Here is a 26075-nt window from a genome sequence, read left to right as displayed (position 1 = left end):
GGGGGGGGGTGGATGAACAGTGAGCGGTGGCGTTGCCTCTGGATGAATAGGACCCCGTGGTGTGGAGGGCTGGATGAACAGTAGACGGTGGAGGGGTGGCCATGGAGGGGTGGTTGAACAGGACCCCGTGGTGTGGAGGGCTGGACGAACAATAGATGGTGGAGGGCTGGATGAACAGTAGACGATGGAGGGTTGGTTGAACAGTAGCCGGTGGAGTAGCGCGCGGTGTAGGCTGGATGAACATGAGCTCGTGAAGGCTGGAGGAAGAAGACGGTAGCCCGTGGAGGCTGGAGGAGGTCGACGGTGGAGATGAACAGTATCTCGTGGAGTCCCGTTTTGCGGTACGCCACACCCCTCCCAATGAACAGGACCCCCGTTTCGACTGTAGCGCTCCAACACAAGTCTGTTTCGTCCGTTTTGCGGTACGCCACACCCCTCCCGATCAACAGGACCCCTGTTTCCACCGTAGCGCTCCAACACAAGTCCGTTTCGTCCGTTTTGCGGTACGCCACACCCCTCCCGATCAACAGGACCCCCGTTTTGACCGTAGGAGGTCGGTTTCCTCCGTTTTGCGGTACTCCACACCCCTCCCGACCAACAGGACCCTGTTCCAAACGTAGGAGGTTCGTTTCATCCGTTCCATCGCCTGCTCCGTCCAAGCCCTCCCGATGAACATGACCACGCATTCCGTCCCGACCCAGCCGGTTGGCTCCCCATGAACACGACGACGACGATGTTTCTCCATTCCGACCCAGCCATGTACATATGCGCGAGTAGGCGTTCGAGACCCTGCCCTTATGTACGTATGTGGCCGTATTTTCTTTGTTGCACCCTCGCCGCTGTATGTACGTGTACATGCAACGTGCGCGCCTCTACTATGACACCTGCACGCCTCTACATCCACCAGTATATATGTACGTACACGTTTGCGACCATAATGACAACGCTACGTACGCTTCGACCAGGTGGGTCCCGACTGTCGGGCACTTCCTTGCGTGCGAAGATGTAGCTGGTGGGGCCTAGCAGTAAGGGGGGCGAATCATTTTTTTTGGCCCGGACGAACTTCCTTGTGTGCGAAGACGTAGCTGGTGGGTCCCAGTAGTCAAGGGGGCGAATGTTTGTTTCCCCGGACGCACTTCCTTGCGTGCGAAGATGTAGCTGGTGGGTCACAGTAGTCAGGGGGGCGAATCGTTTTGTTTTTTTGCCCAGACGCACTTCCTTGCGTGCGAAGGTGTAGCTGGTTGGTCCCAGCAGTCAGGGGGGAAACGTTTTTTTCGTCAAATATGGTGGCCTGTCCGGTGGGTCCCCAATGTCAGGTGGAGGAATAATTATTTTCGCGTAATAAGGAGGCACTTCCTTGCTGCGGCTGTGGACCCAGCTGTTAGCCTCTCCACGTACAGTCCACGTCCGATGGAAGCTGTTCCTTCACCATGTTGACCACGCTGCACCGAGAGCACTAGGGCGATGGACGACGGTGAGGCCTAGGAAGGGGACGACGCGGAGCCAGGGAAGACGCGACAGTGGATGCCCACACGTAGAGGAGTACGAGGGTTCACTGCTTCGGTCCGTGTGAGGCTGCCATCGCCGCAGAATGACAGGGGGTGTGGGTGAGTAGAGGGATGGCCTGGCCAGCGGTGGGAGTAGTAGGGGGCAGTGAGGCCTCGGCCGCATCGTAGCCGGCCACGGGAGGCAGGAGCACGAGGCACGACCGACGCTGGTTTGGGCGGCTTGAGCAAGAAGACCAGAGGTTGCAGAAGCACTACGGCCGTTGGATGGACATCATACGGTCACTGGAGCTAGAATCGTGCATATTGACTAAGTTGACAAAGCCCTTCGTCCCCGTCAACTTAGTAGGCCCACAAGTTAGCCTTCCACTATACTGGGTCCCAGGTAACAGGGGAAGTATTCATTTTTTGTGTGCGTAATAAGGAGGCACTTCCTTGCGTACGAAGATATAGCTGGTGGGTCCGAGCTGTTAGAGACGGCCGCGGGGAGGAGGGAGCAGGCAGTCCTGCGGACGCTTGTTTGAGTGGCTGGAGCAGGAAGAGCAGAGATTGAAGAAGCACGACAGCCGTTGGATGGCCATCCAATAGTCACTGCTTGTGCGTTAACCTTTTTTTAGGAAAGCCTCAAATCTGTGGAAAATAGCATACATCCCATCTGCCATTATTTTTAATAATTTACAGCCCATTTGCTAATTCTTAAGGTTTTTTTGGAGCCCATATTCTTTTTGTTAGCATTACAGCCCATATTGTGGCACGGTTAAAAACTTGTACGAAATTTTGCATATTCCGGTGTGGTCCGAACTGTTTTTAATCCCGAAATTTCGACTCACATTCAAACTGATTTTAAAAATAAATGTATATCAATATAAAATCCAACAAATTCTCCACACATAAAAATTAATGTAATTTAAAATCTCGAAATGAAAAAAATATATTTGAAACTAATTGCCGGTTTGATGTGTTTAAAAATGTACAGCCCATTTGTCATTACTGATGGGCCATTTTCTCGGCCAGCCGAATGAAAGCTCTCCTCGTCTTGAAAGATTTGCAGCCCAACAGGCCTCGCAAAGCGACTTACTTGGCAAATCACAAAAAAATTGGGCTGTGGCCGTGGACCCAGTTGTCAGCCATTCCACGTATAGTACTCTTCCGATGGAATATCGTTGACCACATTGACCACGCCGCACCGAGAGCACCAAGGCGGTGGACAACGGTGAGGCCTAGGAAGGGGATGACGCGGAGCCGGGGAAGACGCGGCAGTGGATGCCCACGCAGAGAGGAGTACAAGGGTTCACTGGTTCGGCTGCGGTGTGAGGCTGTTGTCGCCGCAGGGCCTGGCTAGCGGTGGGAGTAGTAGGGGGCGATGAGGCCTCAACGGCAGCACAACCGGCCACTGGAGGCAGGAGCAGGCGGTCTCCCCAGCGCTGGTTTGGGCGGCTGGTGCAAGAAGGCCAGCGATTGAAGAAGCAACAGGACCGTTCGATTCAAATCCAATGGTTACTGCTGCTAGAATCATTTGTTGACTAAGTTGACAAGCCCTGCGTATGCGTCAATGTGGTAGGCCCACAGGTCAGCCTCCCAACCGGTGCGCCCCAGATGTCAGTGGGAGGAATCATTTTTTTTGCGTAATAAGGAGGCAGTTGATTGCGTGCGGCCAGGCCAGCGGAGGGAGTAGGGTGGGCCGGGCAAGCCTACGCGGCATCACATCGGGCCACAAGAGGAGGGAGCAGGCTGTCCCGTCGGTGCTAGTTTAGGTGGCTGGAGCAGGAAGACCAGAGATTGAAGAAGCATGGCGGCTAGAATCGTGTGTTCACTGACAAATCCTTGTGTAAACAAGTCAGCCGCCCGTTTTCCATTTTTGGAATTGCCGGCCATTTTCTGGTCAGTACCAGGGTCAAAAAATTAACTAAATATGTGGGAAATTTTTTCTCGAGAACGAAATACTCTTAATCCAAAAATAAATAGCCATACTAAAACAAATTTAAAAATAAATTAGTACTATGTCATGTTAAATCCAATGAAATACGTATAAGATATCAGTGAAGAACAAAATTCAAAAAAAACTAATATCCCATTTGCTATAATTTTTTTTGGAATTTTCAACCCCTTTTGATATCACTTTTAACAGACATTGACCATACTCTTTGGCCAGGATGGAATGCATCCCTCCTTGTCTTGAAAGATTTGCAGCCCAGTAATTCGGAGAAAACAAATAGGCCTAGATTGGGTATTCTTCAAAAAGAAATACTGGGCTACCTATTTTCCCAAAGAACTGGTGCATGAGCATTTACCTGGGCCGGATTCATGTGAGAGCCTCCCTTCTAGTTAATCATGGGCTTCTCTATTGGGCCTTCATCAGTGGGCTGCATGTTATCAACAAGTGGAAAATGTGTTCCGTACGAAAAATAGTATGAGCTACGTACGGTACGGGGCACTAAAGGATCGAACCGTGCAACGACTTCCAAAACATTGTGTTTGTCGTTCTAACAACACATTTATTCAACCAACCGACAAAATATACTACTGATTGTACATTGAAAACAGCAGCAACAACAACCAGGGCTGGGGGTGCAACAGAAGCAGTAAGCAGGCTAGAAGAGTGAAGACGCAGCTCTCTCTTCCAAACCAAACATCATCCATCATTACAAAAGGGCTACCAAAAAAGAACAAGTGTATGCATCAAACTAAATAAAGATCCTACTACACCAAGTGTACGCATCTAACTAACTAGCTCAGTTAGACATTACTATTTATTAAGCTGTGGACATTGGTTGACGGCTTGAACCAGATGGGTGCCTGACAGGGGAAACTCCAGCTAGCAGGTCAAAGTCTGATACTTGCGACCCTCTCTCCTACTTTGGGCTGCAGAGCGTGGCGGCACATATCAGGGTATGGTGCATGCAGAGACGCATGGTACGCGGTGTACACACAGTTTTGCCTGATGAATGAAACTGCGCTGCCATCAGGATCCTTGCCGTCGGTTATCTTCTGGTTAATCAGATAATTCAGTCCGACAAATAGAGAGTGTGTACCAAGGCTAATTACCAGCTTCCAGTCAAAAATTCCTGAAGGCCCAGAGAAGCTGGGATCCTGCTCAAAGACCTTGTAGTGACTGTGATTGTATTCCGCGAAACAACACGTCCGGTACGTGCGAACGATCATCAATCTTTCACCGTCGTCTGATCGAGCCAGGAACCACCTGCAACGGCCATGCCGCTTTTCTTTGAAAAGTTCTGGGATTAGGAAGGGTAGGGACACCAGGCGGCCTACAACATCATATCAAGTTGGAGTCAAATAAAAAAGGGCTCTTGATTTAGTCAATCTTAAGAACAACATGTTGTGAGCATGAATATTTTTTCAATAAATGTTGACAGTAATAGAAGCAAGCCATCATGATATCATAGGAAAGAAACATACTGTTGTAATAGTCGTTTGTAGAGATGACTGGAGTAGGCCAGCAATACGTTCAGCCATAGAAGAAGTCGACAGCGTAAATGAAGCCCTTGTGTTCAATGGCATCAGAGAACCATAGAGGATGTATGATCCTGCGATGGATGTGCAGATTTATCCACTTACCGTAGTGACCTGTCAGATAGGCGAGACCGCGGTTGAAGAACGCAATAGGCCTGAAATCTTTATAATTCGCAGATCTTGTGGGCACTTGGCAGATTACAACCTTGAGCAAATCAAACTTGGTATCATGTTGGCTACTGTTAGATTCCGAGTATTCTGGGCCGCGGTGCCAAAGCAGTGTAGTGTTAATCTTAGGAAGGGGGATCAATCGCCGGGTGTAGACCTCCACAAGCATCCAGCTGCAGCGACCGTCGACGACCACCATCCAAGACGTGTTCATGCTGACCGAGTACATACCGTTAATGTAGCTGAGGCTGACGGGGATCGGATCGCGGTGAAGGGGGTTGATGCTCTCTACCCTACGATCGTTATGCTACGTGACATGCCATTTCTGAAGATCAGGCAGCATCAGCAAGCAAGGAGTTGGCTTAAAAAGCTCTGGCCTGAGGGCTTTGAGTAAACGGTACAACCCCGATGAGCATGCGGCAAGTGGCATGGTAATGAGATTGTCCACACGCGAAACAATGAGCTTGCTTACCTCTGTGGGGAGCAAATTCCAGCCACTCTTTTGGCGGACGCTTCTCGGTTCTGCCATTGTTAGTGCTTGGGTTTCGGACGAGGGGGGAGGCGCCTTAGCGGGGATGGAAGCTTGGACGAGATTATGCGCGGACAAAGATGGAGAAGCGAATATGTGTTGCGGGAAGTGGACAGGTGATGATGACTATAGCACGCCGCTTGACTTACGAGACACATACCAGCAGCCTAGGGTCATATCGATGCCAGACAACTTGCTTGAGTGATCACAGTACTGGTACTCCCTACAGTACCTACTGCAGTACTATGCCCTAGCTTCCTAGAGTAGAGTAGTAGAGTAGGACTCTGCTCTACTACTAGCACCGGAGGAGTAGTATATTGTAATCTAAAATAGTTAGAAACTTCAATGCCCGATCGTGGAACGACTATGAACCGTGCTCAAAGACCGTGTCTACGTGGTGTTTGGACTTATATGCAAAAAAAATAGCAAGATGCCCGTGCATTGCACGACACACCATCATCAACAACTTGGTTTTTTCTCTACTCCTACTCCTATAAAAGACTCAGCTGGTGATGATGGAGGCGAGGAGGCATGTTCAGCCAGGCGTGCAGCGGACGGCGCAACACTATTCAAGTTGTTATAAAAAAAGTAGTGGAGATAGAGACATAGGGAGGAGCACGAGGTAAGGCCTTATCTGTAAATGTGGAGAGAGGTGCGGATATCTTTTGTAAAATTGTCATAGTTGGCTTTCTATTCGTCAGATATAGATCGGACGGTCTATATTACAAGATGGCAGGCATACCATCATCACCAAATCGGTTTTCTATAAGAGTAGATATATATAGATATAGATAGATAGAGACTAGAGAGTACTAGTAAGGACACCATCTACTGCTTTGTGTGCTACTCCTGCGCTCCATTCGGTGGCCGCAACGTCCCCTACAACCACTCCCTCCTGCGCTCCATTCGGCGGGCGCTGTTGAAATCTGGGGAACGCACTCTCGCGACTGCTGGCAGCCACGACTTCACCGACGACGAGTTCTTCCCGGACCTCGGCAAACTCTTCCTCAACGACATGGGCGACAACCTCAACGCCAACAGTGCTGCTCCCGTTGCACCGTATGTGTTTCTGTCCTTCTTGTTCGAAATCGTGGTAGAATTCATGTTTCTACTCTATATCCTACTACTATGCTAGTCCACATGATTAATTTCATCTCTGTTATAGCCGTCATGATTTATTTTGTGCTTATTCGGATTAAATCTCCTAGTAACTTGGTCATATATTCAACTGGCGCGACGTCCCCTACAGCCACTCCCATTTCATGGACGGCCTGGTCGATGCCTCCAAGGAGCCCTTCGTCCACTGCTATGAGTGCCCGATGCCGTTTTGTGGCTCGCCGGCGGACATGGTGCACCAACTCACGGATGCGTGCAGCGGTCACTGCTGGCCCTTGGCGGAGAACATCAAGTACGACACGTGCTACCGGTTCACCATGCCGGAGACGTTGGAGGATCACCGTCGCCTTCTAGTCTCAGAGGAGGACGGCGGCGTCTTCCTCTTGGTCATGGGCACCGGCGAGGCCCGTGCAGGCCATCGCCCCGTCTCTGTAATGTGCGTCAGGGGCGTCACCGCTGACGCTAACACTGACACGAGGCAGATGTACAGGTGCGTGGTCAATGTTACTACCCCTCCGGGTCGCGTTGGCGGCGACACCGGCGTCATTGGACAGACTTGGACTCTGGGAAGCTGGGACTATCCCGCCAATGTGGACTTGGAAAAGCCATGGCATCCATCCATCCTTTACCTACCGACTCGGTGCACGGGGATTCCATGGAGGTTCACCTGGACATACGCATTATCAAGTGCACTTAGAAAACATGTAGTGTGTGTGTGGGCACTTATGGCCCGTGTCTTTGCCGCTTTTTATTCTGTAAGCTTGTCGTTAAACTTGAGTGGCTTTCGCCGCAGTCCTTCCTTTAAACTGCTCCTCTCAGTGAGCTGATGTAAGACACTTTGGGTTTCATTTGATAATGGAACCGGGGAGGAGCCTCCCTGTTCTTCTAAAAAATACGCATTATCAAGTTAAATGTTGATCATTAGTCTTCGCTTAATGTAATCCGCTGTCTAAGCATGTGTAGACTTCCATGCATGATCTTGCTCTATTGGAGTATCGTGAATGAATAAAAGTGTATCCATTTATGGTTTAGTCTAGAATCTTCCATGTATGAATTTTTACTACAGTACTAGTGAAAGACTTACGATGAACCATTTCTTACATCTCCTCTGCCCCCTTGCAAGTCATCCTGATTTAATCCCTCTGTCTAGGTGTATAATGGCATGGTTAATATTACTTAATAGTACAGCCAACTGTTGACTATAAGAAAGTGCCATGTCATCTGTAGCCAACATGTATAACAATCGATACTCAAAAACTAATTCTTAAAGATCATTTCTTGCAAAGCACAATAAGTGTTATTTCTTCACAAGTTTTGGATGCAGGTTGAACAGTTGAACGCTTTTGTTTGCAAAAGATACATTTTTATCTATTTCACCCGGATGTTTGAGCTCTACAGATGAGATAATATCCGAAGAAACCTATCGATACCCGTTACACATGAGATGACACCCACATCCTTTGTCGAATTAAACAACTCCCCGATCAATGCATTTAACTCTTCGGTGCAACGCGCGGGCACCTTACTACTATAGATTAGTACGACCAAAAATTGAACTAACATTATATATAGTACGATAAATACTGATGTATGTCACCTAAAATTATATCATTCAAAACTATGTTCAAATACGAATCCAACGATATAGTTTTTGTTGACATGCACTAACATTTTGTCAGTTAAATCTTCAGTCAAATTCAATGGGGGACTAATAAACCATGACCGATGTAGTACAAGTGTCGAGGGCGGCGCTGCACGGGAGTCTCACCTCTCACCCCGCTCGTGGTGCGGCAGTACAGACGTCATATCACAAAACCCAACCACTTCCAGTAATAAATGGCCTGGTAAAATAAACGGACAAGCAACCATCACATCCCTCTGTCTTTTTTGCATTTCATCTCTCTGCATTTACTTTCTCCGGTTCATCTCCCACACTCGATCCCTAGCTACTACTCCTAGGGCCAGTTCTTTTGGCGGCTTCCCCAGCTTTTCCCACAAGACTAGTCAAAGTGGAGAGTAACAATAAGGCGCCTCACTCATTTATTTGGGCTTCTAAACTACTACTCCGTCCTGGTTTATTCCTCACCATTGTAATCTGTGCTAAATTTTGACCAAAGTTTTAACCGATAAAATGTTACTCAAAACACTTAGGCGCGGTGCATCTAGGTGTGTAAGTCATCTTACGAAAACCAAATAATCCCAAAACACTTAGGCGTGGTGCATTAACTTCTACCTCGTTTCTTGTTTCTTGACATATCAACCAATAAGAGATAAAGAGTGTGCATGCTTTTAATGACTTGAGACATCAAACACGACATGCAGTGATTAGTTCATTGCATGCAATACTATTAATTAGCAAATAAACATTAATTTTTCTCGTTTTCTCCTCCTCCTTGGTCACAGTGCACAGCCTAAGATGACTTACTCACCTACACGGATGGAGTAGTGCATGTGACATGCACTAACATTTCATTAGTTAAATTTATGATCAAAATTTGACACAGATTACAATGGGGACCAATAAACCAGGACGGAGGTAGTAGTTATGGGATTACTAATCTAGAAGACTAAAAGAACTGGCCCCTGGTACTCCTACTCGTAGTAGTACTCAAGTTGGAATTCCAATTGCACGTCACAACTTGTTAGGCAAAAAATTCGATAGAGGGTGTAGGAAGCGGTTTGGGAATTTGCATGCCTTTCCAACCAGTGAGATGCTTCGTACAAAGTATGACAGAGAAATAACCACATAAAAGGAAGCTAAAAGCAAACAATCAAACGAGCATTTTTGCATTTGTTTTGCATCGAATCATTTCACAAGCTTGACTAGTGCTATTTTTCTACTTTTACAAAAACCGCATCGTAATGTGAAAACGTGCATTTGCACGTACATAAGTAATAGTAGTACTCCCTCCGTCTAGGTGTACAAGTCCTCCCTCCTTCTTGGTCACCGTGCACAACCAAAGATGACTTATTGACCTGGACGGAGGGAGTAGCACAGTCTGCAAGCATATATCGAGAGAGACATGTAGTCCGATAGTATATAGTAAAGCTTGTGCTATATGCACGTACTTGCAAAATGAGTAATAATACACAACGTTTCCAAACTTTCCCTTTTACATACTTAATTAAGGACTCTAAAAATTCCTGAACGTTCGGGATTTATCATTTGCGTCCCAAAACTAATGAGATCGCCTTACGAAACAAAAATTATACTCCTCCTAAAAGCCACGGTGCTCGCAGGAGCGCTTGCGGCGCGCCACGAGTGCCCTGGTGCGTGGCCGTTTCCCAACGCGCCGACACAACGCCTCTTCCTCAGCCTCAATACTCGCGAGGTGCTGATTGGCGGCTTGCCGGTGGGCGAGCGGGATCTCTCCGGTGTGGTGATCCGGCACCAACAGGTACTCCTCCTGGCTGGAAGCGTGCACCCGGTCCACGAACCGCCAAGCATAGATGAGGCGCTTGGGCCCGACTGCACTCAGGGCATCGGCACAGGCGTCCTCCGCCACCCTCACGGCCCTCGCACGAGCCTTCTGCCAAAGAACTAATTGCTTGACTCTCTCGGACGCGACATAGATCTCCCAGAAAGCTTGTTGCGCGGTGCACTTCTCTTCCTCGGCCTTCTTCTCCGCCTCTATTTTGGCGCGCTCTGCTGGAGGCAAAGCCTCCCACAAGGCGACATCCATTTCTTTCCAAAGCTCCTCAAGGCTGGGGGGCTCGGCGGGCGGCGCGGCGTTCTCCTCGTAGCGGGGAGCCAACGCGTCCTCCGATGCGCGTGCTAGTGAGATTGAGAATGCCGACGCGTCCACCTCGACGCGTCGCGGCGATGAGCGGAACGGCAGCGCGTCCTCCTCGACTAGTGGCAGCGAGGAACGGAACGGCGACGCGTCGCGTCGCGGCAAGGAGCGGAACACCGACGCGTCCTCCTCTACTAGTGGCAGCGAGGAACGGAACGGCGACGCATCGCGTAGCGGCGAGGAGCGGAACACCGACTCGTCCTCCTCGACTAGTGGCGGCGAGGAACGGAACAGCGACGCGTGACCGTCCGCGCGGTGCAGCGAGGGGCTCCTAGGGCTTGGGAGGGGCGATGCCATGGTGGTCGGCGTGAGAGGGAGGGGGAGGATATAGCGATGAACATGAATGTGAGGGGGAGGATGTCGTGGGAGGCACAATATTTATAGCGAGCAATGGCACACCTACGTAAGATATGGACTCAGCTGCACTAACTTAACTGCAGGTCCAGTTGCGTCACTGACATGTGGGCCAGTACACTGCTGGGCCCGTATGTCAGTGACCCAATGCACCTGAAGTTAAGTAAAAGCTACGTGGGCATATTTGTTGGAGTAAATTATGGGGGAGCAAAGGGGTGGGAATATTGCTGGTCACAACGGATTGGACGAGCGTCGGGGGAGGAGAGTCATGCATGCAGATTTTTTCACACGGGGTGGAGTGGTGGGACCGCTAGAGGGAGAAGGAGAGTTTGGCAGGCATATTGTTTCCACACATGGAGAGGAAAAGATTTGGAGACGAACGGGCTTCCTGCAGGTATGGGGAACGGTGCATAATAAGTCATCTTGCATGCCGGGCTAGGTATAGTCTCAAGTCATTAAAAACATACACAACCCACACATGTTCATATTTCAAGGTGCCCTAAATTATTCCATGCGATGATTAAGGTTGGCCATCATGGTGGTATCTTAGCTGGTATCATGCACGCGGGAATAGCAAACATGCTGATGTGGCAAAGAATTAAAGAAGAGAGGGGGGTTAGAGTAACTAGTGTTCATGCATGCATTGGTAAACACATTTTTTTGTGAAGAACGACAACATTAATTGAGTACTTTTGCAGACTTCAAAAACTATTCCACCGCCACTACTATCTTGCTAAAAGTAGGTGAAATTTTTGGGTCGAGCCCTTTAAACTAGAAGGGAGGTAGTGGTACTCTAATAGCTAGGTGTGTAAGTCATCTTACGAAAACCAAATAATCCCAAAACATGTAGGCGCGGTGCATTAACTTCTACCTCGTTTCTTGTTTCTTGACATATCAACCAATAAGAGATGAGGGTGTGCATTCTTTTAATGACCTTAGACTATCAAACATGACATGCAGTGGTTAGTTCATTGCATGCAATACTATTTAATTAGCAAATAAACATTAATGTCTCTCGTTTTCCCCTCCTCCTTGGTCACGGTGCATAGCCTAAGATGACTTACTCACCTAGACGGAGGGAGTATCAACATTCAGAATGTCAAATCAATATTTTTACACTCATTATAAAACATAGTTCTTATACTCATTATAATCAGTATTTTAGATATTTATATTTTTAGTATAAATTTGGTCGTGGGATTTCATTGATGCCTATCAAAGCGTGGAGGAAGCGGAGCTCAGGGCTTGCATTGTCGGTCTCTACATAGGTATTTCTCTTCATAATCCTGTAATTTTAGAGACTGGTTGCGCTTTTGTGGTAGCGTCTCTTGCATCGGGGGACTATGACAGGTCTGCTATGCGTGAGCAGAAGATGAAAGCGTTGAGCATCTCGAAGTTGGTCAACAATCTTCAATTGTCAAAGATTAGCCGTTCGGCCAATAAGGTGGCACACTTAATTGCTATGTATAGCTTTGACAATAGATTATATGGTATTCGTGTAAATAACGTACCGCCCTGTGTGGTGAATATTGTATGTATAACACAGAGAGAGAGAGAGAGAGAGAGAGAGAGAGAGACAGAGACAGAGAGAGAGAGAGGAGCATCCATAACACAACAACCATCTGTCTCGATTCGTCTATCACTCGCACGATCGCATGCAACATATGCATCAACGCGCACATTTTGACACCCTCACTCGGCCCCTGCCCACCTCAAGGCCCGCACAATCTCTTCGTGAATGCCCATTTCTCTCCTTAGGTTTGTTTTCGCTCAATATCTGGCACACACACACACACAAGCAGCACAACACACACACCTCCCCCGAGCACACAATTCATCCCCATCCAAGGTTATACGGCGACCACTCTTGCTTGTGCTTCTTTGCACCCCAACATGCACAACACCTCAATTTTCAAAGAGGGCATCGAGCAGATCGAAGACGGCGACCACACCGCGCTAGAGAATGCGGGGTCATTTGGAAGCAGGGTGATGTGACGACGGCTGACTGACTCCTCCCCCCACCCTCTCTCTCTCTTGCACAAAATTACCAATCCCTCTCTCCCCCGCACAAAATTGTCAATCCCTCAACCCATGATATCCTTCCCCTCTCGTCCATGTTTTTCCAGCTCTCTCATCAAACATGTTGTCTCTTCTCCTTCCACGTATACAGAATCACGTATACTACGTGTCTCCATCTTTCTCACAGACCTAACTTCTTCCTCTCTATTTCTCTTTCTCTCTCTCTCTCTCTCTCTGTCTCGTTAGGTTTGTCTCCTACTCTCTCATCCACATACATACAATCTTTCCTGCCCTATCTGCTCCGTCTTCAAAAGCTCTCTCTGCACGTTTCATTCACACAACGGGATATGTCAAAATGTCGCTTCTATAATGGCTGATGTAGAGTTTTGGTTGTTTTTGTTGCATCCTACAAAGTAATAACTATGAAATGCATTTAGATTCTCATTTGACTGGGATTATGTGAGTTTGAGCATGTTGTGAAGTACTATAGACCTTGTATACATCTTGGGACTCGACAATGATTGTAACTATCAAATTGTATAGACCATTACATTCGAAGTCAATAGCCTAATATATTTATTTCACAATTTCAACAAATGATTAGTTCACTACAAACTAAGAAAACAAATGTGTACTCCCTCGGTTTTTATTTTAGTCTGCGTATTAGCATTGGTCAAAGTCAAGTTTTGAAACTCTCAGAAAGCTTATAACAAAAAATATTAACATATACAATAACAAATAAATACCATTAGATTCATTATTGAATGTACTTCCACATCATACATATTTGTTATGGTAAATGTTTATATTTTTATATAAACTTGGTCAAACTTTTGGAAGTTTGACTTTGGTCAAACCTAATATGTAGAGTTTACTACTACTACTCGCTAGTTGCTTAGCCGAATCACTCAACACGCCACACGGGGAGTCCGGTGTCACAAAATTTTGAGGTCGGCAGGAAAAACTCCCGCGACCCTGATTCGAGCAGTGGGAAGTTACCATCATAGCCTTCGGAACAGGCCTACAGACGATGCTTGGTAGGGGATGTTTTCGTAACTTGAGGTTCACCCTACCCAGCCAGCCCCACCCCGACACCCAGAGTAGTACACCTGAATACTCCCCATTTTCTATCCCCACCACAAAATAGACTTCTCCACGGCACCGCAGCCTTCGTGCTCCTCCCCTTTACATCGGCGCACTCGTCCACCGCAGCGCATCTGCCTCATCGACGACCTCATACGCCGCACTGGAGCCGGTCCACCATCGTCGTTGTAGATGGAGCCTCTTCCCCGGCATCGTCTTCCACGGTCTCGGATCTGCTTCCCGGAAACCGACGTCAAGCACAGAAGTACCACCATCCTGGACAATGAACTGACTCCCGTTGCCGACCATGACTCATAGAGGCCGCCGCGACTATCGTTCTCCTCCTCGATTGGTAAAGTGTGTATTGAATCACTTAGCAATACATGTGCAGTTCCAATTTTGTTCATACCTACCCTTCAATTTTCCTGGGTGCTATTGTTCCCATAAAAGTAATTGGTTATAGCCTCCATTGTCCAACAGAATATCAGCTTGTAATTGTGCGTCGCTCCTGTATCGCGCTGTGCTTGGGTAGGTTTTTCACCTGCAACCAGCAGTGTGGCGAATGATGGAAAGGTTTTTAGAACTAGCAAGATGCCCATGTGTTGCATGCATCAAGATGCATTTGTATGAGTAGTTTATCTTGTGGGAGAAAAGGATGAACGAGGGAAGGCCTTATTTGCAAATCTGGAGAGGGGTATGGGTATCTTTTTTTATCTATCTATGCTGAGAACTATCCTCTACTCTCTAGTATCTACTTCTCGATCTCAACACTTTAAACGCTTTTTTAAAGCGCCGCGCGTTGCGATTCTGTTGGAGATGCTCTAACATGGCAGACGAGTGCTTTAATGTTGGCCACAAGATGCGCGAGTATTACTAGTAGTATTTTTCTTGCCATGTTGAGATTTTAAAACCACGAGCGTGAACATGCAGAGGAGCAATGAAGACCAAACACGGGATATTCGGGACATCTTCAAGGAGCGTGGCAAGTTAAAGACGAGCTGCACCGAACCTGTAAAACGAGCTTTGGTAAGTAACACCCTTTCAATTACTTTCGTTTAGCCTCGTGTTCTTCGATGTGTATATGTTGTAGTTTCTATTTCTCTTAAGCGTGGTGTTCTTCGATGTGTAATAAGAAGAGTCTTAATCTGTCGGCGTTCTGCGAACGGGGGTCCCCAGACTTGCCTGCCTGCGGCCTGCGGCGTGGCTCAAGGGGCAGCCCAGCGCGGCCCATCTTCATCAGGACGAGCTCAAGACCCTCGCGAGGGTCCAAGCCTCGCGGTCCGGACGACAGGAAGCTTCCTCAGGCACGGCCTCGTCAGGCTGGCTCGCAAGGAGGCGGAGAGAGCAAGGCGGGGTACCTCACGAGGTGCCCATGACGCAAGCCATGACAACCAAAGCCAGGCGGGCGCCAGGTGGGCGCCGGCATGCGCAGAGTCCTTGTTTCCTCTTTGGTGTATAGGGAGCAAGCGCAGGCAAGAGTATCAAGCAAAGGCAGCCATTTTGGTGCAACAAGACCAAGACCAGCAGAACGGCAGGATGGAGATCATCGTGGAGCCCAAGCCGGCGTCACCACCAGAGCCTTTGGCAGGCGAGGACCAACTTTAGTCAGGATAAGTGTACTAGATATTCCCCTTCAAAATGGCCAATTGTTGGCGCCCTTCCCTCTCAATATTTGGGAAGAGGCCCAGGGCCTTTGCCTATAAATAGGACTAGCCACCCCCAGGTTAGAGGGAGCTAGAGGATCACCATCCAGAAACCAGTAGAAAGGGCGATTGAACTCCCTCTAGCAGTTCATCGCACCAGCCAAGAACAGACCCTCGCGAGGCTGTTCTTCCTTGTATTGTTTATCATCAGCCCAAGAGGCAATCCACCACAGCACACACTAGAGTAGGGTATTACACCACAATGGTGGCCTGGACCAATATAAACCCTATGTCTCTTGTGTTGTTCCTTTCATAGTTTAGATCCTAGCGAGGCGGTGAGGTGCAGGTAGGTAGAGGGAGAAATCTCCACGTGCACCCCAGTGTTTGAATCTAGAGGGTCTGCCGGAACCCGAAATCTGACATTTGGCGCGCCAGGTAGGGGTGTGCCGGAATTCGTCTTCGGCCGCCCTATTCTTCATCGACCATCGCATCCATGTCGGATGCTTGTCGGGCCCGCGCCGAGCGCCATGCTGCTCTCGCTTCCTACATCGCCCAGACGGCCCCCGTCGGCGGCCTCCCCTGCCGTTCCCCGTCGCCTGCTGTCAACGCTGCCATCGGCCCGGCGGGGAACAAGAAGCAAGCATCGTCCCAGCACTCGTCCATGAGGCGAGACGGCCGCACTGCTACTCCCTCACTCGACCCAGCTGGTTCTTCGTCCTGCGCGCCCCGTGCGGCCATGTAGGCTCGAGCTGCGCTCATCGCGGCAAACGATCTCCTACGCTACCGCCCAGTCGACGACGTCTACGAAGAGTGGCTCGACCGCGTTGCTGAGCTTGTCCGCGCCACAAGGGGCTCCCCCGCGCCGTCCTTCTCGCTGCACCGCACCCCGCCCCGACGGGCGATGAAGCTCCCGGGGCGCCTCAGTCGCCTCCCCCTCAAGAAGGCGCCCTGGCCCCAAGGCGCATGGCACCTGGGCGGAACCTGCTCCGTCCGGCGCCAGCGCAGCAAGAGCGGAGCTTCCAAGAGGTCCCTTGCCCCCAAGAAGTTGCCCGAGTTCTCCCTGCTCTGGTCCGTTGCAACCACGCTCCTGTTCCAGCATGCCAAGACCGCGCGCTGCTCCTAGCTGCAGCGCATGGGGACCCGCAAGACCAAGCTCCTCATCACCAAAGGCCTCCCGTGGCCACAACAGGCTGCCTTGCCTTCACCACTGAGCTGTGCAGCGTCGCGTGGCCCTATAAGTTCAAGCCAGACCTGCCTCCTCGCTATGACGGCACGGCCGACCCTGCAGAGTTCCTCCAGCTCTACGAGCTGGGCATCGAAGCCGCCAACGAGGACGAGAAGGTCATGGCAAACTGGTTTCCCGTGGCACTCAAGAACGGGGCCCGCACCTGGCTCCTGAACCTGGCTCCTGGCACGATCTCCTCCTGGGACGAGATGCGCACCCGTTTCATCGCCAACTTCCAAGGTACCCGCGACCGGCCACCCGCCGTGAGCGACATGCGCTGCATCAAGCAGCAACCAGGGGAGACCCTGCAGAAGTACATCCAGCGCTTCAACAACGCACGTCTCAAGATTCCCAAGGTGACTGAGGAGGCCATCATCTCAGCCTTCTCCAACGGCGTGCGCGACATCAAGATGAAGGAGGAGCTGGCGATGCATGAAGATCTGTGCACTTCCTTGGAGCTGTTCAACTTGGCGACCAAGTGCGCCAGGGCTGAGGAAGGGTGCCTTTCCGTCCTAGAGCTGCCAGCCGCAGACCCAGAAGAGAATAAATCCAAGGCCAAGGACGTGAAGCGCAAGGGGGCTGCCGTGCTCGCGGCAGAGCTAGACACCAAGCGAGGCAGAGATCAGCCCAAGTCTTTCAAAGGCAGCCGGTACTGTGTGTACCACGACCTCCACACCCACAACACCAACGAATGTCAAGAGCTCCGAGCCGTGCGAGAAGGGAGGACCGACCAACGCCCCGATTGCAACGATCGAGGCTACGACCGAGGAGGAGGAAGAAACGCAGGACGCTGGGAAGACTGTGGCCCTCGCCAAGGGTGGCGCGACCGACCTCACGAGGATCGCTGGCAGGATCAGCCACGCGAGGGAGACTGGAGGGATCAGCCTCGCGAGGATCGTCCGCAAGGAAATGCAGGCCTCACTCCACTGCCGCTGCAGCCAAGGAGAAACGAGGACCATCATCAGGACGAGGGGGCTAGGGGCTTCTAGGAGCCGCGCGCGATCGCCTGCATCTTGGGCGGAGCTCAAGCCCTAGCCTCTCAACGCATCTTCAAGCAGTTCGCCCGCGAAGTGAATGCAGTCCTACCCAGGCTCAAAGCCATGCACCCTCTCAGGTGATCGGCATGCGCCATCACGTTCAGGTCAGCGAGTCAGCTCAAGTGCGCGGCCACAGCCGGAGTCCTCCGGATGCTTTGCTCCCGAGTCATCAGCAATGTGCAAGTCACCAGGACCCTCATCGACGGCAGGGCATGGCTCAGCGCCCTGTCCGTACAGACATTTAACAATCTCCAAGTGCCTTATGATCAGCTTCAGCCAACCAAGCCTTTCTCCAGAGTCACCGATGGCTCCACAGTTCCGATTGGGCAGGTCCGCCTCCCTGTCACCTTCGGGGCGTGCAACAACTACCGCACCGAGCTCATCGACTTCGACGTCGCCCACATTCGCCTGCCATACAACGCCATCCTTGGGTACCCAGCTCTCGCCAAGTTCATGGCCGTGACTCATCACGGCTACAACATCCTCCAGATGCCAGGAAGTGGCGGAGTCATCACGGTGCCCTGTGAAGAAAGAGACGCAGTGTGCTCCCTGGAGCGAGCTTTTCAGGCCGCATCACTTGAAGACCTAGATCGAGGGAGCGGGAGGCTCCCTGAGACCGCTCCCAAGAAGAAGAAGACATCGCCAGACCCGACCCCTCAGGAGGCAGGCCCCTCAGGGTCTGCGCCTGCTCAGGGGGCACCTCCTTCTGTTGCATAGGAAAGCGCACCCGTCGCCCTCCTCAAGCAGGGCTCGGGGGCTCCCTCCTGGAGGGCCACCGACCTTGCTAAGGTCACGAGGGAGGCGCTTGGCCACCACTTGGAGGCGTGTTTCAGAGCACGTTTCCCTCAGGAAGGAGCAAGGCAAGGAGGGCCAAACCCTCAGGAGTTCGTCAGTCAGATCACGCAGGAGTTGCAGGAGTCAAGAGTCATGAGTGGCAGCCGCCGCTTACCTGCCGCAGCTCCCCATCCAGGCGAGGATGGTGGGATGCACATCAGCATCGACATCCCAGGGCTCAACCGAGCCGCCTCTCAGGAGCGCTTCTGGCCCTCACGCGTGGGGCGCTGCGAAGGCCCACCCCACAGCTACGTTCGCATGCCCTACGGCTTGCCGAACGCGTCTGCTGTGCGCCAGCGCCTCATGGGGAGCATCCTGGAGGCTCAGGAGGCCAGGCGTTTCGCAGTCCTGGCGGAGATGGAGATGGTTCGCGAGGAGCCACCACCGCCTCTGGAGCCTCCCGAGGCTCCTGGGCCTGGGGGCTCGTGAAGATCGGCTTACACAGCCCGCGACGTCCGCTACTTCAACACCCCTTCGTCTTCAATGCTATCAGGTGACATCCTTCAAGTTTCGTTTTCAGCTGGGAGCGCCCCCAGGGCTGCATCATTCCCAGGCCGCGTTGGTCCGTCCCTGCGGCGTGTATCCCTTTTGTTCATGTTTTTTAGCTCACCTTGTTGGGGGCGCCCTTTGGCCTGCATCATCCCCAAGTCGCTCGGGTCAGACCCAGCGGCATGTACCCCTCTTGCGTTTATTTTCGGGCTATGCATTCGACCCATCATGCTTGTTAAATTGATGCCTGTCCGTGACACCTCTTCTTCCTTCATGTCGGCCGCTTGCACGTTAAAGGGGGGGTACCTGAGCATCGCGACTCAGGGCTCCTATTGGCTCTCCAGCCCTCACCCTCTGGCTTTGTCCATGGCATCGCGACCTGGCAAACCAGCGATGGCTGAGACCCGCTCGAGGGCCGGGACCCGAGGACATAGAGCGTCGGCATCTAACCAAGCTTGGGCGTTAAAGGGGGGGGTACCTGAGCATTGCAAGTCAGGGCTCCTACCGGCTCTCCAGCCCTCACCCTCTGGCTTCGTCCATGGCATCGCGACCTGGCAAACCAGCGACGGCTGAGACCCGCTCGAGGGCCGGGACCCGAGGACGTAGAGCATCGGCATCTAGCCAAATTTGCAGGAACACATCACAAGTTAAGGCCCTGTGCCAGGCGCAACCCGCCTTGAGGTAGGGCCCCGTGGGTCCCGCGCTGGCTCACGGGTGCCCGGATACACCTCGTCAGGCCTTTAGTGCCTCGTCACCTCTCCAAAGCCACCAACGACTGACCGCCCCTTGTCATCGCGGACTCTTGTTCTTTTTGTGGTGGGCCTGCAGGATCCCTTCAAGAAGCAGCGCCAGGCGAGGCCCTCACGGCGTCCTCTTCACTCTTGTCCGCGTGTACCGCTTGCACGTTAAAGGGGGGGTACCTGAGCATTGCGACTCAGGGCTCCTACTGGCTCTCCGGCCCTCACCCTCTGGCTTTGTACACAGCATCGCAACCTGCCAAACCAGCGACGGCTGAGACCCGCTCGAGGGCCGGGACCCGAGGACATAGAGCGTCGGCATCTAACCAAGCTTGCGCGTTAAAGGGGGGGTACCTGAGCATCGCGACTCAGGGCTCCTACCAGCTCTCCAGACCTCACCCTCTGGCTTTGTCCACGGCATCACGACCTGGCAAGCCAGCGACGGCTGAGACCCGCTCGAGGGCCGGGACCCGAGGATGTAGAGCATCGGCATCGAGTCAAATTTGCAGGAACACATCACAAGTTAAGGCCCTGTGCCAGGCGCAACCGCCTTGAGGTAGGGCCTCGTGGGTCCCACGCTGGCTCACGGGTGCCCAGATACACCTCGTCAGGCCTTTAGTGCCTCGTCACCTCTCCAAAGCAACCAACGACTGACCGCCACTTGTCATAGCGGACTCTTGTTCTTTTTGTGGTGGGCCTGCAGGATCCCTTCAAGAAGCAGTGCCAGGCGAGGCCCTCACAGCGTCCTCTTCACTCTCGTCTGCACGAATCGCTTGCATGTTAAAGGGGGGGGGTACCTGAGCATCGCAACTCAGGGCTCCTACTGGCTCTCCAGCCCTCACCCTCTGGCTTTGTCCACGGCATCGCGACCTAGCAAACCAGCGACGACTGAGACCCGCTCGAGGGCTGGGACCCGAGGACGTAGAGCAGAAAGGGGAGCAAAGGCGAGAGGGAAGAGGCACGCGGGGACCTCGCCGGCCAATGCACGGACTTAGCGCCGCACCAGGAAGCGGTTCCTGACTCTCGAGATAAGTCACCCTCCGAAAACACTAGCTATCGCAGCACCGTCCCCGCATCCAATGCAATCACGTGTTAGCAACGTCGTGCTCCTTTCTTACTGAACGATGGCTGCTTGAGCACTAAAGGTGACCTCCTAAGCATCGCGACTCAGGGGCTCTTACTGGACCCCGGGCCGCTCACCTCCTGGCCTTGATCACGGCATCGCGACCTGCCATACCAGGGACGGCTGAAGCTTGCCTTGGGAGCAGGACCTGTCGGTGCAGAGCATCGAGCCCTCGCGAGGTTCGAAAGGAGGGACTAAGCTAAGGCGGGACGAGCATCTCACGCTGTTTCACCATAAGGATCATATTAACAAAAGGAACTACAAACACCATACAAGCCCCCACGGGCTGTGTTCTTGGCTCCTAGCAGGGACAAAAGATGTGTATCCTAAGGAGTCCTAACTACAGGAACCGAGGCGGCATACGCCATCGTCAATAGTGGGCCGCGTCAGGCATCGGCGCCAACCTCATCCAGATCAGAGGCACCGGCAGCCTAACGAGCCCGTCCTGCTCCGAGCGCGGCGCAGGCTCGGAGGCTCGTAGATGTCGTCACTCGTCTCCGTAGTCTCGAAGAACTCGGTGGAGTCGCTGGATCCTCCGACGCCCCCGTCGCCTGAGGAGCCGCTGAGGGAGCAGACTATAGGCCTGGTCCTTGCCGCCCCAAAGCTTCGGCCGCCTCCTCTGGGACAGCACTCCAGCCGACGCCCATCTTCGTCGAAGACCTTGAAGAGCATCAAGGAGGCTCCATCGTAATCCAAGTGGATCATGAGGGGCCCCTCCGATCGGAAGACCCGGGGGATCTCGCCCCAACCCCGGGTCATGAAGACCTTGCCTAGAGGGACGACTTCGACATCCGCTTCGGTCGCAGGAGTCCGGAAGTCGGCGTGCTGCAGCCAGAGCCTGAAAGCCCCCCTTGGCGGAATCTCAAAGGCGAAGGAAGGAGGAGGCGAATCCAAGATCAAGCAGACATGGCGGCGTGAAGCACAAACTCTTGGGAGGAGCCCTCGGCGTGAACTCCAGGAGGGACAACGCGCACCGCCGTGACCCGCCGGCACCGACGGCGGCGTCGTCCGTGGCGCTCGACATCTACTCCTGCCGGGCCCCCAAGGTGGGCGTACAAGGGCAGCAGGAATCCTGGCGGCGGCTACTCGCACCAAGGCCTCGACACCTCCTGCCGCGCACCCTCATCTCGGCGGCAGAGGACCAACCGCTTCTTCGGTGGAAGCGGGTCAGGACCCTCTCGGGGGGCCTTCCCTTCTCTTCTGCAGAGAACCGGAGGATGGGTGCCATCAGCGTGAGACGGAACAATGGCGAAGATGAAGAAGAGGAGGAGTAGCCGAGGAAGATGAACTGGAATGGCCCGCGCCGTTCCATACTTATAGCCGGAGGAGGCCAACCGTCGGCTTCCATGATCGCAGGTAATCATGACCTGGTTTTTGCATGCAGGGACTTGTCAGCTCGTGCAGTTGCCGAGGCATCGTGGGAGAGCGGAGCCACCCATGCCCAATCAACTGCCATGCGGCGCCCAAGGCCGGAGGCTGTTAGGGCCCGCGACGCTTCGCACTTGCTCCTTCACTTCTCTGCTCAGCCAAGTCCAGGCGCGCCTTGGGCCCGGGGGCTACTGTCGGCGTTCTGGGAACGGGGTTCCCCAGCGCGGCCCATCTTCATTAGCACGAGCTCAAGACCCTCGCGAGGGGCCAAGCCTAGCGGGGCGGACGACAGGAAGCTTTCTCAGGCACGGCCTCGTCAGGCTGGCTCGCGAGGAGGTGGAGAGATCAAGGCGGGGTACCTCACGAGGTGCCCATGACACAAGCCATGACGACCAAAGCCAGACGGGCGCCAGCCTGCGCAGAGTCCTTGTTTCCTCTTTGGTGTATAGGGAGCAAGCGCATGCAAGAGTATCAAGCAAAGGCAGCCATTTCTGTGCAACAAGACCAAGACCAACAGAATGGCAGGATGGAGGTCATCGTGGAGCCCAAGCCGGCGTCACCACCAGAGCCTTTGGCAGACGAGGACCAACTTTAGTCAGGATAAGTGTACTAGATGTTCCCCTTCAAAAAGGCCAATTGTTGGCGCCCTTCCCACTCAATATTTGGGAAAGAGGCCCAGGGCCTTTGCCTATAAATAGGACTAGCCACCCCCAGGTTAGAGAGAGCTAGAGGATCATCATCCGGAAACCAGTAGAAAGGCCGACTGAACTCCCTCTAGCAGTTCATCGCACCAGCCAAGAATAGACCCTGGCGAGGCTGTTCTTCCTTGTATTGTTCATCATTAGCCCAAGAGGCAATCCACCACACCACACACTGGAGTAGGGTATTACACCACAATGGTGGCCTGAACCAGTATAAACCCTGTGTCTCTTGTGTTGTTCCGTTCATAGTTTAGATCCTAGCGGGTAGGTAGAGGGCGAAATCTCCGCACGCACCCCAGTGTTCGAATCTAGAGGGTCTGCCGAAACCCGAAATCCGACATAATCGTCCTAATGCTTCCGTTTTTAACTTGATGTAGGAAGTGGGTGTTCTCACCTTGTAGTCTGTTTTTATATTTCTTTTCCTTTTGAATTCACTTCTCCGAGTTCTTGTTTATCTGGCTTCTACTAAATGGATCTAGGTTTCTCTGAATATTGATCTAAAAAAGAAGTAACTTCATGTCAGGATGCAGTTCCTGTGAGGAGGGAAGTATGGTCAACCTCGAGGTCATGTTTCCAAAATGAGGCTGGATTACACACAAGGAGCCAGTTCCCTAATGATGCTGGATTAGACACAAGGTGCAAATTCCCAGATGATGCTGGATTACACACAAGCTAGGTGGAGTCGTCAGCTGTTTGTGTCCTCGTGGCATTAGTAAAGGCTGAAAGAAAGCGTGCAACAGCCCTTGAGAATGTAGCTGAGTTCCTGAAGAAGCGAAAAGAGCAATCAGATGCTCTCATCACCCAAGCCATAGAAGAGATGGAAGAAGCCAGAAATAAGCTAGCAGAGGCAGAGCAGGCTAGGCGTCTCCTGCTATCTAAAACTGTTGTCAATACAAAAATTCCTTCATAATAGCTAGGTTCAAATGTTTATCCAGTCAGCATGCAGTTGTGATGTTTGTGCATCTACTGATGTGGCACAAAATGTTTTTTTGGGTCATGTAATAACAGAAATTCCTTTCAAACAATAACAGACGAAGCATTGGACATGGTATAGTTCACGCGCAAGCCCGATATTCCAAGTTCAACTTCCACATCAAACTCATGTTCACAGATATCTGCACATTCATACATAATGTCCACAACCATGATTCACTTCAAAGCCAAAAAAAATGTCAGGAGAGTTATAAATAAAGAAAAACCTCTACTAGTTCCTGCTACTAGTGCGAGCACAACAAGTCAAGACCATGCGTAAATTAATTATATTTTAGTCATTTTTTGTGTTCTAAAATGCCTGTCGGCTCACTGAAGGACGTGTTGCCGGCACACGCGCGGATTCAATGAAGGCAGGCAGGGCAGTCTTAAGCTGGTTGCACGCGGCAAGGAGGCATGCTCAGCTGGGGCTGTAGCGAGTGCGGCGCTCTTGGCCGACGCGCCGGTTCAATGCCTGCGCTATGAGAGGTCACGTCCGTGTCAGAGCAATCACTCCCTCTAGTCCGTTTTTGTTTGGGTATAACAAAATCTCGTTTTCCATTCACATTTTACAAGTAAAATTCGTGGACAAACTTTGACCCAAAGTACGATGGGGACTAGTAAACCAGAATGGAGGTAGTAGTTGTTTTTAATCAAAGAAGGGTTTCCCCTTCCGATTACTGAAAACCAGCATCTAAATCTAAACCATAGTATTTGCCCTAGAACTACCAGGTTCAACATCTCATAACATAAACCCATAGAACCATACGCCAAGGAAGTACGTAGTACTATGAATTCCATTTTCGCTCCATACCAATCGTTCTAAAACTACTTACTACTTATAACGTGCTATTTAAAATCGGAACTCTTAACCCCGCTAAAAATGATATTTTAAACGTGGCTACTTGATATGTGGCAACTGGCGAGCCACCGTGCTCCAAGTCGTTCACCTGTGGTCCCGACCATCAAGTCCTACAAAGGTGCTCCACCACGTACCCGGTACCCGCGAATGCAGCAATCGTGCATCTAGGGTTTTAGGGTTTATTTGTTAACATCGCCTTTACGTAACACTCATGTGTGCGAGACAGCGAGAGGCCGACTGCGTGCGTGCGCCTCTTCTCTTCGTATATGTACTCCACCATTTGTCTGGTGTCCAAAGAATTATAATAACTACTAGCAATGTGCCAATGTGTTGCCACACGATCGAAGTAGATTAATACATATTCACTGAATTGATAGAAAAAAAGTCTAGTTCTGAAATACGTATATCACTAAAAATATGTTATGTTTCACTCAAAATATATTCCTTTGGTGGTTTTGATGAGATAAGGGAGGAATGTTGTTGGTTTCAAGATTCGAGAAGTGGTATATGTCTAATTTCTACTCTTACTAGCAAGATGCCCGTGCATTGCACGGAACATCAATATCTTGTGGGAGAAAAGGATGAACGAGGGAAGGCCTTATCTGCAAATGTGGTGAAGAGTGTGGGTAAATTGCACTATTTTCCTTCCTATCCATCAGATATAAATCGGATGACCTACATTGCAGGATGGCAGGCCCACCATCATCACCAACTCTATTTTTTATCCCTACTCTTATAAAAAGCAATGTCGGTGATGATCGTGTGCCTTCCATACTACAATATAGGCCGTCCGATCTATATCTGACGGATAGGAAGGAAACTATGGCAATTTTGCAAAAAGATACCCACACCCCTCTCCACATTTGCAAATAAGGTCTTCCCTCGTTCATCCTTTTCCCCCACAATATAAACTACTCATACGAATGCATATTGATGTTCCGTGCCACGCATGGGCATCTTGCTAGTTGTTGCAAAAGCCCATGTGTGTCTGAGAGAGAGGGAGAGTGGAGGAGGACGGGGTGCATGTGTGACAAAGACACAAGTAGTG

This window comes from Triticum aestivum, chromosome 5B (genome assembly GCF_018294505.1).
Source record: "Triticum aestivum cultivar Chinese Spring chromosome 5B, IWGSC CS RefSeq v2.1, whole genome shotgun sequence".
Lineage (NCBI taxonomy): Eukaryota > Viridiplantae > Streptophyta > Magnoliopsida > Poales > Poaceae > Triticum > Triticum aestivum.
Note: the sequence above shows the minus strand (reverse complement) of the source record.